This window comes from Sinocyclocheilus anshuiensis, unplaced genomic scaffold (assembly GCF_001515605.1).
Source record: "Sinocyclocheilus anshuiensis isolate Anshui unplaced genomic scaffold, SAMN03320099.WGS_v1.1 scaffold2170, whole genome shotgun sequence".
NCBI lineage: Eukaryota > Metazoa > Chordata > Actinopteri > Cypriniformes > Cyprinidae > Sinocyclocheilus > Sinocyclocheilus anshuiensis.
In genome coordinates this window covers 542,911-563,879 of record NW_015558572.1, presented here as the reverse complement: position 1 = coordinate 563,879, position 20,969 = coordinate 542,911, and positions in this window count along the sequence as shown.

The window sequence follows — 20,969 nt, the reverse complement described above, 5'->3', positions numbered from 1 at the left end:
CGTGGAAATGTCGCCACAATAACAGACCGGTGTGTAAAACTCTCGGACGTATTTTAAAGATTATGTGCCGCTAACTTTAAATATTTCACATACGTTTGAAAACCCAGCGTTTAGTTGATCCTGATAAGCGCTCGTCGTCACAGTTGTAAACACGATGGCTTTCTTCTTTCATGAGTGGGTTTGCCGTTAACGTCATCTTGGTTTCTAGGCGGAACGTTATAGAACGCGACACACACATCTCCCGGAAATCCTGTATGATTCAACCAATCCGATGACGACTTCGAAACTCATGAAGTGTTTCCACTTTTGTGTGCCATATGCATCAGACGTTTAGCCAATGTTCCGTGGGCGTGACGTTTGAGCCTGAGACTAGACTCACTCTAAAATCAAACTGTTAAAGGGATAGTTCACCCAAAAATGAAAATTCTGTCATTAACAATTCGTCTCCTCCGCATCACCCTGGTGCCATTTTGGAGAATATCTGCTGGACGTAAACGTTCGTATGCTGTACTGTGTCAGCTGCGTCACGCCGGATCGGTTTCCTACGTTGTTGTGATTTGATCTGAACGGAAACAGTGTATCCGTATGATGCAGCTGACACAGAACAGCATATGAACGTTTATGTCCAGCGGAGATTCTCCAAAATGGCACCAGGGTGATGCGGAGGAGACTAATTGTTGAATAAAGTCTTTTTTTTGTTTGAAACGACATGAGGGTGAGTAATTAATGACAGAATTTTCATTTTTGGGTGAACTAACCCTTTAAGTGAGTTCGAGACTGTTTTGTAAATCATTTTGAGACTGACTCATTAAAAGATTCGGTTCATAAGAGTCATTTGTTCGCAAATCTGAAAATACTGTTGCTCGATATCGACGTCTCGTGTGAACGCGCATAATCTGACTGAATTTAAAATTACTGCCTCATTTTTATTTTATGTTGCATTTCCGGTCATTTTTGTGAGGATATTGAAGACTTGATGTTGAAAAAGTGCTAGAAGCAATCTGAAATGGCTCATGGCTGGAATGGGGACAGGCAGGGGTGAGTTAAACAGCACAGCGAATCATGTTGTGCTAACTGTACACTTTACACAATCTCCTATCTGTTCTATAGCATTTTGAAGAAGCTGCTTTAAACTCTACATGACCACAGACACCATTTCTGAGACAATTGTCAGCTAAAGCGAGGTAATACATGATTAGGTGCGATTTTGTTGTCAGGTGAGGCTGTTCCAGGCAGCACTTTTAAAACAGCTTTTGTCCTAGGTACACTTGCACATAGTTTTTCAGGTAGCTTTGCAGGTAGGTTTCTTCAAGTTTTTTGTAGACGTTGCCACAGTTCTTCTGGAGTTAGTCGGTCTCAGTTTTTTTCTGATTCATCATGTAGGCTAATCCTAGACAGACTGGATGATGGTGAGATCAGATCTCTGTGTTGAGGACTGGCTGTTGTCAGACTCATTATTACAAATAATGGCAAAAGGAATGCTTGGAAATGTAAACTGATATTTCCTACTGACAGCAAATGGTAGAAATAACTATTTTAAGAAATGGTCTTAAAACCATTTTTTTTGTTGGTGAAAATACTAATGGACTAAGACTTTTTCACAGTAGTGAAGTGTGTGTATATATAGTAACGAGTCAGTCCACTGAAGGCGAGCGTAGTGAGAACCCAAGTGTAGTTTTATTTACAGTGTGATCCAAACAATAATCCAAACAAGATACACAGACTTGACTCACCGACAGCGGGTTACAACATCAATACACGACCAGGCACAATAGGAACATGATGGCTACTTATAGCAGACAAGGAGGGTCACATGATATGAACAAACCAATGGGAAACAAGACACATGACTAAGACTACCAATCAGAGGATCCCCAAATCCAGGTGTGAAAAACTTGTTGCATCTTTCCCAAAAAGACTCATGGCTGTATTAGATCAAAAGGGTGCTTCTACTAAATACTGAGCAAAGGGTCTGAATACTTAGGACCATGTGATATTTCAGTTTTTCTTTTTTAATAAATCTGCAAAAATGTCAACGATTCTGTGTTTTTCTGTCAATATGGGGTGCTGTGTGTACATTAATGAGGAAAAAAAATTAACTTAAATGATTTTCTGCAATATCTGCAATATAACAAAGAGTGAAAAATTTAAGGGGGTCTGAATACTTTCCGTACCCACTGTATAATACATTACTGTGAGATCCATTGTGAGCTCTGGTTGACCTATAAGTTAGAAGAACCATCTTGACCACCATGCTTGACCTAGATTTTTCATCAAGGTAGTGCAGTTCAGCCCTTTCCTTTTCCCCATCAAAATAAGGGCCCTCACTCAAACTCACAATGCTTTTATGCAGTAGATATTCAATTAGATAAGATGGAGCATGACAATCAGTTTCCTTTTTCTTATTTACGGTTATTTTGAACATCCTTCGATGTGGTGCAAGTTGAAAAAAGGATGAGAAGAATGCATCGCTCTCACCCTGGAATTTGCAAACATTAAAATTACATTCTGTCAGTGTTTGGCGTGGGCAGAGATGCCAAGAGAGACAGGCTGAAGACTAGGCTGTCGCTGTATGCAGTCAAGCGCTTATCCATGAAATGGAATTACTTTCTGACAATAGCCAGGCACACTTCTGAAGCTTCCTGCCATTGCTGGACTTTAAATCTCTTAGTTGGCTTGCAACCCCTTTTTCTCATTTGTCTCGACCATTCTGTCTAGTTACTGGGTGAGTGCATATGATTGCGAAGTGCTTTTCTTCTGTGATCATTTTCAAAAAGAAAAACTGGACAGGAAATTATCGACAGGAAGTTACATTCCAAGATATGGGCACTGATGTTGCTATGGTTGTAGGTAGCTACTATAATATAAATGTATCATTATTCATGTGCTAAACCATTGTCATTAAACCTTTGAAACATCTGAAATGTTGTTCTAGCAGTCGTTTATATAATTAGCAATAAATATATGTATTTTAGCACTTTATTGCACTGTTTTTTTTTTTTTAGTTATTTTCAATTAGAAGTAAAATAGAAACCGCAGGTCAAATGTCCTATACTAGATTTCCTGAACTGCACACACTCACACCCCAATCATACTTATGTAGGTACTTATTAAAAACATACGTTTTTAAAAATAAACATAACATAAACATAAATAAACATGCTTCAATACTTACATTTTCAGTATGGTGTGTGTAATTTATGCTTACCAGAGACCTTGTACACTTTACTCATGACCTTACTCATGAACTGAAAAACCCCATTATAAAAACCCATAGGAAAATGTGGCAAATTAGTCTTCTGGGTTTTGACTTCACGGCTGCAGCTGTTTATTAGTTATAAACTGGAACAAAACAAAAGACAGTTATTTTGTTTCCTTTTTCCTTCCGAACAGAGCCGTTTCCAGACTGTCATGGACATAAACTCGAAGAAATAATTTACTCAGAATATTTAAACAATGAAACACATCACTCACTTCTCAGAGACTGACATTATTATTATATACTGACTTCGGCTAAATGTGAATTTCATTGTGTGGACAAACATTTTTTTTCTCAATATCTTCTTTTATGTTCCACAGCAAAAAGAAAGTGAAAGTCATATAGTTTTGGAACAACATGAGGGTGAGTAAAAGCTTGTGAAATTTGTTCTTTGCTTTTTTCTCTTTTCGTGCTACAGTATCTGAACTGAGTGATGACCTCAAATATAGACACTCGCTAGTGGTGTATTCATTAGGGTGCTTAACAAGACAACATGAATAGGGCTCATCTCTGAAAACTGTAAAAGGCAGAGATATAAAGGCTTTTTGCAGTGTGTTGCTTTGAAAAATGATCAAAGAACTAAAGCTGAGCTAGAGGCTGGAAACATGTGGAACCAAACATCAATTTGTGTCTGATAATGTCCAATTCTTAAGCGGCCAGAAGTTGGCCCCTTTTAGCTTCAGAGCCAAGACTAATGAAGACAGTGCCAGTATTAGCAAACACATTCCAGCAGACACGAAATGAGAGTTCAGTTATCATGATCCTTGGCCCTCATTAAGCAATTAAAAGTGTCTTGTGGACAGTGTCCACAAGACACTGTCACAGATACTACTTATTAGAGTCCGTTCACCGTTTATATATGACTTTCTAGTCTCCAATGAGCCTCTGCAAGGCTGGGATGTTCCTTTAGTTTTTTTTTTTGATAACTAGAAGGGCTGGTTTTTTGATCATCTTCCAACTGTTGTTGTCTCTTCAGATATCCGTCATTCTATTGGATCAGGCTGTGCATGAAAAACCAACTTGATCACATTAGTAATGGTACGTATTTGTACATAAAGGTGATTTTAGCACATACAGTGGTGTGAAAAAGTGTTGGCCCCCTTCCTGATTTCTTATTTTTTTGCATGTTTGTCACACTTTAATGTTTCAGATCATCAAACAAATTTAAATATTAGTCAAAGATAACACATACAACAATTCTGCATAGATGAGTGGACCAAAATTCCTCCACAGCGCTGTAACAGACTCATTGCAAGTTATCGCAAACGCTTGATTGCAGTTGTTGCTGCTAAGGGTGGCCCAACCAGTTATTAGGTTTAGGGGGCAAACACTTTTTCACACAGGGCCATGTAGTTTTGGATTTTGTTTTCCCTTAATAATAAAAACCTTCATTTAAAAACTGCATGTTGTGTTCACTTGTGTTATCTTTTACTAATATTTAAATTTGCTTTTGAAAATAACCACCTACACTGAACCTAAACCCAATCGATAGAAGAAAAAAAAAGGAAAGAAATCTGTATTTGCTGAAGAAACCATGCCATTTTACATGTTTTTTACACAGCTCTGAGCTCTTTTGTCGAACTGTTTCACTGGACTCGTACCAAAGGATCCAGTGCTGTATCAGGTGAGATACCGAGCAATCTTACCATGTTGGAAAAGCCATACATACGGAGATCAATATGAGATGCAAACATGAAAATGTAGTAGTTTACATATTATGCACTACAGTATGGTAAGAGGGTTTTGAGGTGATAACGTAAACGTAGTACTGTTCAAGGAACCGGCCGCAAGTGAGTCAATACAATCATATATGTTTGAATGCAAAAGGTAAACTTTACATATAAATACCTGGTAGGATTTCTGAAAACGTGCCACACTCACATAAGGTTGAACTAGAATGACTTTTCAGCATCAGAACTTGCTAGTGCTCTGATAAATGTAAAACAGGTGGATGTGTGCAACATAAAGAGTGATAAATGTTTACAGCCTGGAATGTGTGTGCGTGTGTGTGCTGTCTATCACTGTTGAATGCTACAGCACGGTTTTTGTTGATCAGTGCACTTCACTGCTGTTAGCTGATGGTAGTCCTAGCCTGACCACTCAATTATAAGCTCTTTCTCTTGTGGCTCCCACATGCAGTCCTCATCAGAGCAAGCTATTACCTGGCCTAATTACCAGACAGCCAAGCATAAGTCAACAGCCGCTGGGAATAACCAAGCCTGTCCTGCGAGACAGAGTGACCCTCGCACCCCTGAAAAATATTGCCGTCTATTTTAATAGAGCTTTAAATCAATTCAGCCAGCACATGCATGCAGGCTTGCTGAAGACTAATACCATATAAACCATTACCATAACGCACATAATGTGTCTAGAGATAAGATGCAATAATGTATTTGAATACCCACAACCTCATTGCAGAAATGGATATACAGGCTTTGCCAATCTGACTGAAATTAGTCAATTAAAGGTTCTAGCATTTAACACACACACACACACACACACACACACACATATGTGTGTGTGCATTTGTTTGATAATGTATTTGATCACAATAAAAAACAGTAATGTTGTGAAATATTTTTACAATTAAAAAAAATAATTGCTTTCTATTTTAATATATTTTAAAATGTAATTTATTCCTGTGGTGGCAAAGCTGAAATAGCATCATTACTTCAGTCTTCAGTGTCACATGATCCTTTGGAAATCATTCAAATATGCTGATTTGTTGCTAAAGAAACATTTCTTAATATTATCAGTGTTGAAAGCATTTTTTCAGAATTCTTTGATGAACATAAAGTTCAAAGAACAGCATTTATTTGAAATATAATTTTTTGTAAGAATGTAAAAGTCTTTACTGACACTTTTGATGGATTTAATGTGTCCTTGTTGAGTAATAGTATAATATTTTTTTTTTTCAAAAAATCTGAGAAACTCTAACTGTTAAATCCTAAAAATATGTATTTCCTTGTTTGAATAATAAAAAAATCCAGTTGTTCAGTGTGGTCTCAGACTTTTGAACCCCACTATATGTATATTAAATAAATAAAACACTTGACAGCTAATAAAGCTGACATTACTAACGATAATTGAAATATTTTGTCACGCACTAAATGCAAAATAAATCAGTTTATCTTTTTATAACACAAGGGAAATTAATTCCCATACACTCAATCTTGACTTAATTAAACAGTGTAATTAATTAATGTAGAGCTTTAAAAGCCGTTGTTTAAAAATGTGTTTTGAAATAATAGCATCAGGCAACTGCGGCATAAAGATAAATTTATGTACTCCGTACTTTGTATCCAACATCATCATTTGATTTGTTCTCATGTGTGTATAATAAAAAATAACTATTTCTAACTCAAGTAACTATGTGAAACTAGGACAAAGCAAGAAACAACCTACAGTATAAATATACAGCAGTATTAAAGGGGTATATATGATGCTGCTAAAAAGAACATTATTTTGTGTATTTGGTGTAATGAAATGTGTTTATGCGGTTTAAGGTTCAAAAAACACATTATTTTCCACAAACTGTACATTATTGTTTCTCCTCTATGCCCCGCCTTTCTGAAACGTGTCGATTTTTACAAAGCTCATCAGTCTGAAAAGCGAGGTGTGCTGTGATTGGCTAGCTATTCAGTGCGTTTGTGATTGGCCGAATACCTCAAGCGTGTAACGGAAATGTTACGCCCCTTACTATACTGTGATGCCGTGTCCCAGCCGGAGCGACATAGTCTTTGCAACTTTACAGATCTTCTTTATGCACCAAGAGCTTGTAACACTTCAAAGAGAAAGGAAAAATTGAAATCGCATCATATGACCCCTTTAAAATAAATGTTGTGTTCTCGCTCTCCTGCTGTGTATGTGTGTGTGAGTGTGTTCGTCACTAAATGAGTGAAGCGGTTTCATTTAGATGAGTTACATTACAAAGACCAAAACAGCTGCTGCAGAGGATCTGACCAATTCATTATTCATGTGTTATTCAATTACAAAACAAAGACAGTGTCTCTACATTCTCATCATAACAAATTACCTCCAAACAAATAATTAGTGCCGGGAATAAATCTCTTGTCATATTTCATTATGACACAACATGCCAGGAATGTGCTCAGAAATACCAAGAGTTCTGCTCAGTTTGTCCACTCTGAAATTGTGTTTGTGAGCATGTGTGCCACTGCCAGGCATTTTCACTAGAAGTTTCTCCCTACAGATTTTACCTGCCTGCACTTTTTTACTAACAGTTTTGCTCTGCTCTATTAAACTGTTCAAAAAATCCATTGAGTGAAAGAATGATACTATTAAGCACTGGTGCTCCCTGTGAAGATGGAGCACTTTGGCAGTTCCTCTAAACTTCTCTTAAGCACTTAGCTCACTGAACCTTGGGAATGAAAATCAAGCGACATTCTCTTGTCTGGGTTTCTAAAACATTTTTTGAAAATAAGGCTTAAATCAATAGAATAAACCATAATAGGCACTATTTTTGGAGCGCTGAACAAAAATTCAGAACATATAATCCTATTATGGAGACAAAAGGTTAAGTGTTTGAAATTCTGGACCAAACTGTGGACATCCACACTAAGCAGAGACCAAGTCTGAGCGTCCTTGCGTGTACGAATTTGAAGCCTCATTGGATTCATGATATGTGGAGATTACGTGTAAACTTTAATCACATTCCACCCTCTTATTAAGCGAAACCCTATCAGATCATTTGTCGTATACATTCCTGCAGGACGAGGGTGATCATTTCCATACGAATGAGCAGCCAGGCTTTTTTTGTCTCTAATTATGCTGCAACACAGACCTTATTTCCAAACTAGAGGCCCAGTTTATTAAAACAGTCTGTTATACAACTGCACATAATTAACTGCAAAAAAAATAAAATAAAAAAAATTGGGATTTTTAAATGTGAAAGCACCATATGAACAATTAATGTTCTAATCAACCTTTTTGAAACACAGTACTTAGTTCATTCAGAATAGCCCTTCTGTTTGCATAATGAACACAGTTGAAATGGAGGCGAGACAAAGTCAGACAACAAAGAATGAGCTAATGAAGATCGTGCAGAACCCAGAAAGAGCAGGATTCACTCGGCCCATGTATGTAGTTCAAAACAGAGTAGAAAATGCTTTGTGAATATAAATGAATATGTCATTATAGTTAGTCTGAGATCTTATTGTCATAATTTTGTCTTTTTGATTTAGTTTTTTAATGGTCATTAAAACAATTAAAACAAATTTTCCCCATTTCATAAGGTGAATTCACTAAGAATGAATTGCATTTACTGGCAGCATTGTTTATTTGCATCATTAGTGCGACCCAGACATCTGAATCAGAACACAATGTATGTGTGAACACAAAACACATATTTTTCAGATGTTTAAATTTCCTTTGACTTCACCGTGACTATGTATATGCCACTAGGTTTTCCATCATTGGATCATCATTTCATGAATAACCGCTGCCATTATCAACAGAAAAATGTAAAGTGTTTTGTTATTTTTGTTGAAATTCTGAGTTTTATCGTCTCTTGAACATAGTAACCAAACAAGCTTGTTACAGAGAGATTATGAAACAGCTAAACTCACTTATTATTATGATTATCCAAGGACTGATGGATTTATAATGATCTACGAAGCAAACAGGTAAATTCTAATACTTTAGAGTAAGCATATGATAACACTAAAAGCTCCACTACATTAGTTAACATCCTAATTACTATTGATTCAAAATCCTTGCCTTTATAATTTAGATGGAACCCAATACACTGCACATAATCAATGTTGCCATTTGTCCTTTTGAGGACAAAAACATCATTTCTAATTTATTAAAAATTCCCTCTTATGAATCTATGCCTTGAGGATGAATTTGATTTCTATTGAATGCACTTGATGTTTCAGGTCTGTTCGAAAGAAACAATAGAATTAATAGTACAAGGTGCTAGTCAGGTGTATAATTTGTAATTAGGACCATTGTAGGTCCAAGGCTGAAAACGCTATTTACTCTATTTGAGAAAGGCCAACTTCAAATTTCACTACTGCATTGCCTTAGGTTTGTAAAAGCAGTGCGCACTAAATGAAAATGTCTTTTCGAGCTTCAGATCTGATACAAATACACAGATATTGATCTAAAGATACTCTATAAAACCTGGGGTCCAAAAGTCTGCTACTATGTGTTTTATTTTACAGTTTCTTAGGCTGATGATATACGGGGCAACTTTGGCCTATGTTGCCGTCAACAGGCAACCAGGTGAGACACAGGGCCCACAACCGATCTAAAATATCCAGATAGAAATGTGTTACCCATTCTCAATAAGAAAGTGCCCAACAACATTGCTCAAATAAAGTTGCCCGGCAAAAGTGCTCAAAAAGTTGGCCCGTGTATCATCAGCCTTGGTGTTTTCATTTGCTTTAATGACAGCAGCACGTGACTAAAGTAAAGTTCTTGTTAAAGGTGACATCGGATGCCCATTTTTTCACAAATTGGTATTATTACTTAGGTTCTTCATGAAATGTATGTAACATACTTTGGTTAAAATTGCTCAATGGGCGTGTAAAACAAGACCCTTTTTACCTTGTCAAAAACAGCTCTGTTCACAGCAACCTGTTTCGGTGCATGTGCATGTCTCTTTAAATGCTAATGAGCTCTGCTCACCTCGCCCCTTTCTGTTTAAGTTTTTTTTTGTGGATTAAAACAAAGGAGTGAATGGATTTTTATCATTGTAGGGTGGTTGTGTCCACACACTGCTAAGACACATTTATATGCAAAGACCATGTAAAAGTAAATTTAGCATCTGATGATTGTGTATAGGATCATGATATCATGACAGTTTGCTGAGGAAGAGTGGGAAAGTGCCGCAGAGATTTTAAGGATCATTAATATCACTTTGCATTCTAATTAGAATGAATGACTTAATTATTTTCAATGTATTGATTCAGACTGAACTATAATTTCAGTGACCACTGAATAAAAAAAAAGTAAATTGTTACCCAAAATGTGTTTAATAGAATTTGATGTGCAAATAAAAAGGTATCTGTCCTAGAGAGTTTTTTTTTTTTTTTGATTTACCACTGTAAATGATGCGAATATAGTAAATAAAAGTTAACAAAAGAAAGACATGTTTATAATCCCCTGCGACAATGGGTGAGACGTGAGTGAAGATTTGGGGAAAGAAACAAGAGATTCCATTTTCAGTGGAATAACTCATAGAATATTGTTAAATTCGTGGGAAAAGAGGGTGACCAGATAAAAAAATACAAAAATAAAACAAAGCTGGCATATGGCTTAATTTTATAGCCCCATGTAGGCTGCCTCTCTCGTTCTGCACGAATGTAAATGTTTACATGGTTGCGATGTAACATTTTATTTTAACATAACAATATGTAACATATTATTTCTTTTGTAAACAAAGCTTTGTACTAAACTTGTTGTAATATTCACCTAAAACAGTATTCACATACAAAAAAAATATATATAAATATTGTTATACTACCGTATGTGGTACTTGGCCAGGGGTGGTTGTCAAGTTAACCGTCACAGCCATACTATGATCTGTTAATGATCTGTCCGGCACAGACTGCGTGACTTTTCTACTTCCTGTTAAGTTTTTTTTTTTTTTTTCTGTGACTAACCGTCTAATTAAAATTTGGTCAACTGAGGCCATCTCCACACGTACACAGGTATTTTTTATAAACAGAGTTTTTCCTTCCATTTTTAGAAAAATCTCCATCCACATGAAAATGCAAATGCATGCTATGAATCACTGTCAAGAGCATGCCAAACCAACAGGTGGCGATATAATCTCCAACAGTAAAGCCATGTTGGCCAATCAGAAGCTTGAAAAAGTTTCCAGTAGGCGGAGATAACAGTGCAGGCTCCGACGTCACAAGCCAAAAACTCCGGTTTCGCTGTCTACACGATAACACTGCAACCGGAGTTTTTGAAAATCTTCACCCTGGCAGGCGTTTTCAAAAATGTTCGGTTTCAGTGACCTGGTGCTGCGTTTGCGTGTGGACAAACGGCCTAACCACGTAGAAAAAGCTGCAGTTTTAAAAATTACCGCATTCGTGTGGACACTAGGGCATGAGGCTCTTCTCATCGACTAACGTTTAGTCGACAGAAAAGTTTTGTGAATTTAATCAATTAAAATATTTGATTCAAAAGAATGTTTTGTTTTAGTCTGTTCATTACACAAAGTTATTGTGTGACTTTGGAAGACTTGAAATATCGCGCACAAGTCATATGGCCCAATTTTATGATACTTTTAGGGTGCTTTTTTGTGTTATTTTTTATTATAATGAAAAATAATGGAGACTGGGACTGTTAAGCTAGGACATTCTTCAAAAAATTCACCTTCTATGAGTAAATGATTTTTACTCTTTGGTCTTTAAGTTTTTAAGTCTTTGGATGCAGCGGGAGCTCGTGTATCTCAGCTAGAGGTAAAAGTAAGGGGAAGAAAATAAAATAAGATCTAAGAAGATCAGTAAATGTTTCATCAGATTTAAAGGATGGCATTACGCTGAGCTTTATGGCAGCTCTGACATAGTTTCAGGGTGGTCGAGTCCTTGGGAATTTAAAGAAAAGTTTATAGCGCTGTAAACATGCTACCATTCTCTTTTCCATTTCGTCCACATAAAGTGCAGACAGATCAGTAAATCTGCAATGCGTGGAGGTTATGGTTGCTACTCTCTATCTCTCTCTCTCCTCCACCAGTGCTCCTCATCCACATCGATGTCCTTCACACTATTATTCTAATAGGGCCGATTTATCCTCTGATGTTTGAGTTGCTGTACAATTGCTGTAAAGTAAACATGATGCTCGCACATTATCTCAGCACTGTGTTTATATTGCTTCTGATCTGGCCCGTGATAAGAGAGCACAGCTGTCAAAGTGTGCAAAAACAAAAAAAAGAGATAACTTTCCCTTACTCAACGCAGGGGGATATTAAAAAAAAAAAAATCTACAAGCAGATTGCTGCATCTGTGTTTGTTGAAAACATTAGATACATGGAATTCAGCATTTAATTTGCTTAAGTTCTGATTTATTTAATTATTTTTAATAACTGTGTTTATCACACAGCACGTTTTAGGAGATTGAAGCCTAAATTCTAATGAGGCAATTGGCAAAAACAATCTCTGAAATTAAAGAAATCTTGGGAGTTTTTTAACACAAATGTATTTGTGGCAAATATTGAATGTTGTCTTTGAGTTCATTAAATCTACATTTACGTTCAAAAAGTAATATTATGAAATATTATGAAATGAAAAATTATGAAACTGTTGTAATATATATTAAATATAATTTATTCCTGTGATGTAACACTGAATATCAGTAGACATTAATCCAGCCTTCAATGTCACATGATCCTTCAGAAATTGTTATAAATGTTGCTGATTTGGTGCTCAAGTAACATTTATTTTTATTATCAATATTGCAAAACAGTTCTGCTGCTTATTTTTGAATAAAAAAAAATAAATATGTTTTTCTGTTGAAATTGAGATATTTTTTCAGGATTCTTTGATGAATAGAAATGTCCACTGAAAAGCATTTATTTGAAATAGAAATCTTATGTATCAGTGTAAAAGTATTTACTATCACCTACTATCGAGTGTTAATTTCGAGAAAAAAAATCCTTTTGAACGTAGATTATATGAAGTCAGTTTCATCCTTTTTTTTGTTTTGTTTAAACAGCTGCGTCTTTTCAAATGCATTCATTTTATCATGATTCCTGCAGTCATATGTTGTGTGAAACACTCTCAACATTATCATCATCGCATTATCATAAACATCAATAGTAAGTTAATATAAGAGCAGACAGTCAAAAACAGAGATGTTTTCAGTTCATATATTAAATTCAGATCAGCACTTTTCAGAATTGAAATGGACACCTCATCCCGACTCCCCCGAGGGGGCAAATTGCATCTAGCATTTTCTGTGACAAAGCAGCTGGAATCGCAATAAAAGGACAGTCAGGCTGAATCATTTGAGCCCTGAGGCTCCATAAGGAGGCTTTTACCTGGAGGAGAATGATCCAAACTGTGGAGGAGGTGGAGGGAAACCTGCAGTAATGGCTGTCCATCCTATGGGTCGCCATGATTTTGCCAAGTAAGACGTTCCTGGATCAACATCTTTTGTTGATCCTGGATCAACATAACTGTCCAAAAATATAGACTTAACCTAATCCCTACCCCTAAACCTAACCCTACCCATAATTTATTCCTAAAATCAGTGTGAAATGATAGCTGATTAACAAGGGTGTAGAAGCACCTAACCCTGATTGTAAGCCTAAAACAGATATTTCCTGAAAAGTTATCCCTCAGTTCTGATTGGTTGATAGGAATGTTGTTCCAGGATCAACAAGGATGTTGATCCAGGAACATGTTGTACTTGGTGAAATCACGGTCACCCTTTCTATTTGTACCATGGCTTAGTCTGATACGGGGATTGGATGCTGTGCAGGAGTGTGATTGTTTTGTTGTCGGGGAGGCAACACAGATGGGAGACTTTATTTATATGAGCTGATAAATGAGGGGATTTCCAATGTTTAGCCTAATCATCAGATGCACATGGAGCAATGAAATCTGTGCACCAGTATTAGTGCCATTAAATGAGAAAATGACCCAAATATTAAAATCCACATAGTCTCTAATTCTCATTTCCAAACAACAACAGCAAAAATAGTGCATGATTTGTGATCCAGGTCATTATAGACCTACAAATTAAAATGAAATGCTAAGAATCAGTGTTTTTAATTATTTAAAGGAGTCGTTCACCCAAAAATGAAAATTTGCTGAAAATGCATTCATCCTCAGGCCATCCGAGATGTAAATGGGTTTGTTTCTTTAGCACAATAGATTTGGCACAATTTAGCATTACACCACTTGCTCACCAATGGATCCTCTGCAGTGAATGGGTGCCGTCAGAATTCAACAGAAGTTCAAACAGCTGATAAAGCCTAACAATAATCCACAAGTAAACCTCATTAAGCCTTCTGAGTCTTGTTGTCCTCTCACATCAAAATCCACCGACGTATTTGTTTATAACGGCTTTGAATTATTTTCGCTTGTAAACAGTGCTTGATCTGTGATTATTAATGCCTTAATGATTGATTTGTTTCTTACAAACATGTAGATTTTCATTTCACAAGACATAGAGTTTTTATCAGCTGTTTGGACTCTCATTCTGACGGCACCCATTCACTGCAGATGATCCATTGGTGAGCAAGTGATGTAATGCTAAATTTCTCCAAATGTGTTCCAATGAAGAAACAAACTCATCTACATCTTGGCTGAGGGTGGGTAGATTTTCAGCAAATTTTATTTTTTGGTTTAACTATTCCTTTAAAATGTTAATATTGGCTATATGACATCAGATGATCTTCACAAGAAATGCAGTGGTATATGTGTACAGTATAAAATTACAGAAAATAAAAACAAGTGTTAGAAATAAAAAGAGACCATGTTAGAAGTGCTATATCTAGTTCAGCCTCTGTTCAAAACGTTCTTTTATTAGACGTGATGTAGCTTGTGCGTAGCCAAAGTTTCTTTGTTTGCACAATTTATAGAAAGTACCTCTTTATGCAATCTATCTCATCTGCCGTCGGAGAACACCAAGACGCTGACTGTGACAGGCTGAATGGTCTGGGCCCTCCTCTGTGGATTCTCACACCACGTAACTGACTGTTGTTTGGATTCATAAACGGAGTGATTGAGTGCTGCTGGCAGCCTGGCTGCCATTACAGCCAGTGCTAGCTGAAAAACGACAGCGAGGACTAGCAGCGAGGGAAATCACGCTGCTGTCCTGCTGACGGCTCCTAATCATTTCCTGTGTTTGTGATCTTAGTGGCCCTTTACCGCTGCTGTCCATCACACATTACATTTGTGTGGCACAATCGTTTTCGCTGAATGATGATATATGTTTGAAAGAACCCTCTGAAATATCAGATTAGCTTTGGTGCCAGTACATGCAAAAATATTGATATTTTACAACTTTGTTACATCAACTCATCTAGAGAAATTCTTAGGTCTAGAATATATTAGAACACTTCCAGATACTCAGATCACATTTGCCGATGTTTGAAATGATATTGCATTAGGCACAAAAATCAAACCAAGTAGCATCTGAACTTTCTCAGAACCAGCTTCCCTTTTACTAGCCAATTTTGCAATTACTTTTAACCATCTGACCCCAATTTGTTTTATGGCAATTTATATGTTTTTTTTATTGTTTATATTAGTTTTTTTTTTTATTTTTTTTTTACATGTATGCATTTAACATATGCTTTTCCAATAAAATTTATAATGTAGTCATCTTATAATAAAGTCAGTTTTCACTTCATAAGTTTTAAGTACCATTTATTTTGATGTTTTTGATAAGTGTGGCTAAAATGTGCAAATACTTGGGCCCACGGTATTTAAAATGGAAGGGCATATAGCAAGTACATGCGGTGTCCTGAGAGTGATATTATTAGTTATGGTACAGCTGTGAGGGCAATGAATGATGCTTTCACAGCTGGAATAAAAGCCATGGCAGATAATGAGCAAATACAGAGCATGTTTTCATAGATGCTTAATAACTGCTGATTAAATATTCATATGCAATTTCTGTGTTCAAAGAACAGATACATGTGAGCTGATTTTCACTTGAAAACATTCACTTGAATTTCTATAATCTGCAGTGTTGCCCTCTAGATATCCAACAAATTTTAAATCCAGCATGTTGAAGATATTTCAAATGTAGACCCCAACATGCCATGAGGCCTGTCTGAGGGCTCTATTTAGTTGGCTCTAAATGCCAGTGATCACTGCATCCTCTCTCTTTCCGTGTCAGGAAAGATATCCCTAGTGTTTTAGTGCTGCAACATTTTTTTTTCCAGTTGATGCTGCTGCAGATGTACTTAATATAATGAATAAACCCAAAACCTGGAGGTGATAAATCCAACTAGTTCTCTTTAGCCTATAGATTAATTTAAGACATTTTGTATTACTATTTTGTATATTATTAATAAAAACATCAAACTTAAAATGCAGAAATAAAAATGATATATGGCATGACATAAAATATAAGACAATGCATTTGATTAAAATTATTCAAATACATTATTATATTAAATATAATAATAATATATACAAATGTATTATTTGATTCAAATATTTTTTATGATTCAAGTACATTATTATATTAAATATAATAATTAACATGATTAATAACGTGTTGTTTTTATTATATGTTTTATTAATATTAACATTTTATATACACTTCCAAACAAATTTTTAAAAAAGAAATTCATACTTTTATTCAGCAAGGACGCATTCAATTGATTAAAAGTGACAGTAAAGATTTATATTTCAAATAAATATTATTTTTGACTTTCTTTTCATCAAAACATTCTGAGGAAAAAAAAGTATTGTGGTTTCAACCAAATTATTAAATGGGACAACTGTTTCCCACATTGATAATAATCAGAAATGTTTCTTGAGCACTAAATCAGCATATTAGAATGATTTCCGAAGAATCATTTTACATTGAACACTGGAGTAATGGCTTTTGATCAAATAAATGTAACCTTGGTGACCATAAGAGACTTATTTCAAAAACTTTAAAAATCTTCCCGACCTAAACTTTTGAATAGTATACATTTTTGGAATAATCATTTGTAGACAATAATGCTTTTTACAAAAAGAGCTAGTAGTTTCAGCATCTGCCAGCAGAGGCAGACAAGACCATGCTAACCAGCTAAACCTTGCATTGACTCGACAATAATGGTACATAAAAATATATGTATAATTCATTACTATTTCTAAATTCACCACATACAATGACCAGACAAATCTGCTCAACTTTTACAATTAGTGTGTCATTGATGTGCTTGACCCTGTAATTTCTTCAACAGTATATTTAGTATTACAGCTTAATTTACTCAACCACAGTCATGTAAATGGCAGAAGCAATTAATTAAAGTATTCATTAAAAGTAATAAAGTCTGAATTCTTCTAGAGATGGGAAACCTTCACTGTGGGAATTTCGATTAAGAGACAAGGGTGTGCTGTGGCTTTTATGGTGATTCTGTGACTTTTAGCATCAGAGATTTGAGGGAGCCTAACAGCCTCAAAGAGGTAGCGTAAGGACCGAGTCATCCGCTGTTTTGCTTTGAAGAACCCACTTTTGCCCTTGTGCTCCATCTGTCATCATCCCCTTCCACTGACAACTCATTAATCGCAGAGGCTCAGAGAGGCTTTTACCCAAAGTCTCTTATTCTTTACCCTTGGCATCGTGCCGCTGGTTCAGATCCCATCGGCATAGTGCGTGTTCGTTGCTGTGGAAAAGTGGTTTGTTAATGTGTGTAGCAGGGCCCGTATTGTACTGTATATCTACTGGGTTTCAGTGCAGATGTGTCAACACGAGTCCAATGGGAGCTCTAATCAGAGCAAGAGTGCACTCGAGGGCCACGCAGCCTCGTTTGCTGCTGGCTAGAGCTGATAGATGGGCCCGCTGTGGACCCTTAGACTGGGCCAGAGCGTTTCCGCCCCTTTCCTGCTAACCCAGCCTGACATCTCTACGGCCCACCTGCAGCTTACGTGTCCGTGTAGCCTGACGAAAATAGCCTGCCTCCACACCTCCTTCTTTTATCACACTCTTCTGATTCATGTGTTTACTTGTGTGCAACCGATAGTGGACTGTGTTGTACTTTTTGCGAATCACGCTTGGTTTCTCACAAAAGCGTACAGTTTGAATTGTGGGCAGAGCGATAACCGAGGGGTCGGAGACGTGAACTTCTGCCATTTCTTGCGCTCAAGGCATATATGCTTGAAAGCTTTCTTCGTTTTATGGTTTCTTGGTTTGCATTTATTTTAGGCTGGCAAATTTGCAAATTGCCTCAAGGGGGGAAATGGATCAAATAATGCAATTTACACTGTGTGTTTCATTAGTTGTGTGATTTCTAACAACACTTCAGGGGATGTTCATTGTATATGGTCCGTGGTATCGTAGCAACACGGGAAATGGCCATATAATGTGAATGTTAGATGAACTGATCATCCATCACCTGTGTAGAGCTGCTATTTTCTCTCAAAATCTTCAGTTACTAGAAATGGATCCGTTTGATATATTCAGTCTTGATTTGCCCGATCACGCGTGGCAGCCAATTAAATTGAGTTATTCCTGCTGCAATGGTTTTAGTGTGACAGGTCTGTGGTTGTTTCAGCAGACAGAAGCTCCTGCATGTGGTGGCAGTACTCTAAAAATAACCGTAGAAAAAGTCAACAATACCTTGTTGTTTCCTGTACTGACAGGGCTTCACTAATTCTCATAAAGATGCTGACTAGAGGCTTGTCAATACTGTAAAGGATCACATTTGTTCCACTGATGTAAATGTAGTCTTTGTGCAGCTCACTTCTGATATAATGTCACTGAAATACTAAATGAAAAAATGTCATTGTTTATTGTTTAGTCTGGTAAAGGGCAGCCTGGGGCAGTGTAGTATAATTGCAAGTGTAATAATAATAATAATGTAATTAGTATTTATAATAATTTTATATGCATACTTTAAATTTATTTATAATTTATATTTTAATATAATTAATCAATGTGTTAGTTATATTGAGCAAAAATTATAACTAGCAAAAATGTACTTATAACTAAATTATTTTATGATATAAAAATCTAAATTTAAGAGGGATACTCAAAGAACCAGGTTTGTTGATGGGGCATTGAACCAACCCCCCCCCCCCAATTAGAACCGCCCCGCTGATGCCTCTATACACTGTTCTGGTAATTGGTATATAAAAGGATTATGTGAATTAGGTTTTGGGATTAAAGAGTTATCAGATACTCAAGAGCATGTCATTCCTCTTGTTTGTTTGCATTGAGCTCATTAAGGAAACATGACTTTGCTCTAAAGCACATTGTTAACTGAAACAGTAACTTGACCCATCTGTATTGCAGTTTTGAGTTTGTCTCCAACTAAAATGCAGTCATTTTGTGTTTTCTGTGGTAATGGAGATCACCCAATGATCTGGAATGGCAAACACAACCAGCACTTGATAAGAGGCGTCATGCCCTTTTAAACTGAGGGGGCTTGTGCATGTGGAACCAAGTGCTATTATTAAAGACTCAAATATGTATTAATAATTTGGTTAATAATGTTAATAATAATTTAATATTTAATAATTTTGGTTTTCTTTTATCTGATTTTTTAAATATATTAGTATTATGTAGTATTTAGTATTATGAATTTATTTACTTATATATATAATTTTATTACATTTTTAATGATTTAAAAAAATATATTTTTGATTTTTATTTTTAGTTAGCACAGTTGAACTTCTATAGAACTTTTCCATGACAATCAAATTGATTGAGATGCACCTGTATATGGCTATATATGCATGTAGTACCAAGCAGAAGAGGTTTGGTCAATGTACCATACATGTCATTTCTCATGTAATGTGAATATGTTTTAAATGAATCCAGGCCTCATTTGTCAGCTCATATTAAATATAATTCTGCACCTTTCGCTTCAACACACAAGGCTCTGCGGTGAGATCAAATTGATCTTGGCCTGTCATTGTGATGAAAAGGTATGTGAATGGATGAATTTTGTGAAAATGTGATAGCATGATAAAAATCTGTTGAATGTCAGATGTGTTTAAGGCCAGTGGCTGATTGTTCACAAGCATGCATGCGTGCAAGTGTCTCACTGGACGCGAGTGTGTGCGTGCGCTCTGTGTGTTTGCACTCGTCGTCTTGTTAATTGTCTCTGATTTGTGCATTTGTTGATTTGTGAGTTCTCTTGTCAGTACATGAGTAAATGAATGTTTTATGAGTCAAAGCCTTTTAAGTATGCTCATTCCCCAGCCTCAAGCTGTCACTTCCAATTCCACTGTATTCCACTTCCTATTCCCTCTGCTCCCAACGAGGAATATGACGGCTGACGTGGCTTACTCCTGGATTACAGGAGTGTGTTTAGCCTGAGCATGTCACCTCATGGCTCACATAGGACACTTGTGCCACAGGTTGTTAATTGGCCAGTAGTCACCTAAGGCCTTTGTCTCTCTGATCTAGGTGTGCATTTGCAAGTCTAAAAATAAAAATCAGCTGTGAGACTTCACTGCCTCGTAAACCACATACAATAAAACTGTGTCTGTCTGTCTCATATGTTTAGTGAGCACAACTGGAAGGTAAAATGGATCATGAGCCATACTAGCATGAATTTATTTGCGAGTTGTTAAAGGACATAGTGCATCCACTCTAGAAGGCTGATTTTTTTGGAAAGGGACAGCCATCATTAGTGTACCGGCAAGGTGAACACAAGCAGCACTAATGAATGAATAATGATGGTCGGTCACCAAGGTAACTGTGCATATTTATGCAGTGCATCCTATTTACAACGAGGGACAAAATAAAATGAAACGTTTGGTTGTTGTTCTGCCAAAGCAGTGGTGCAGAGCAGCATTTTATCTCATTAATAAATGCCAGATAAGATCCAGTGCTGCGACTTCCAGTCCCCAAGACACATTTAGCATTAATGCTGCACAGCGTAAAATCAATAACCACTGGATAGTAATGGCCAAAATCTATTAGTAATAGCAGACAAACCTCTAACTCATAGGTACAATTCTCAGAAAATGCTAAGTAGTTAGCTTGATTAGTCAAGTCATTAATGTGCATTATTGAACGTAATGGTTCAAGCCCCTTCAGCTTACCGGAAAAC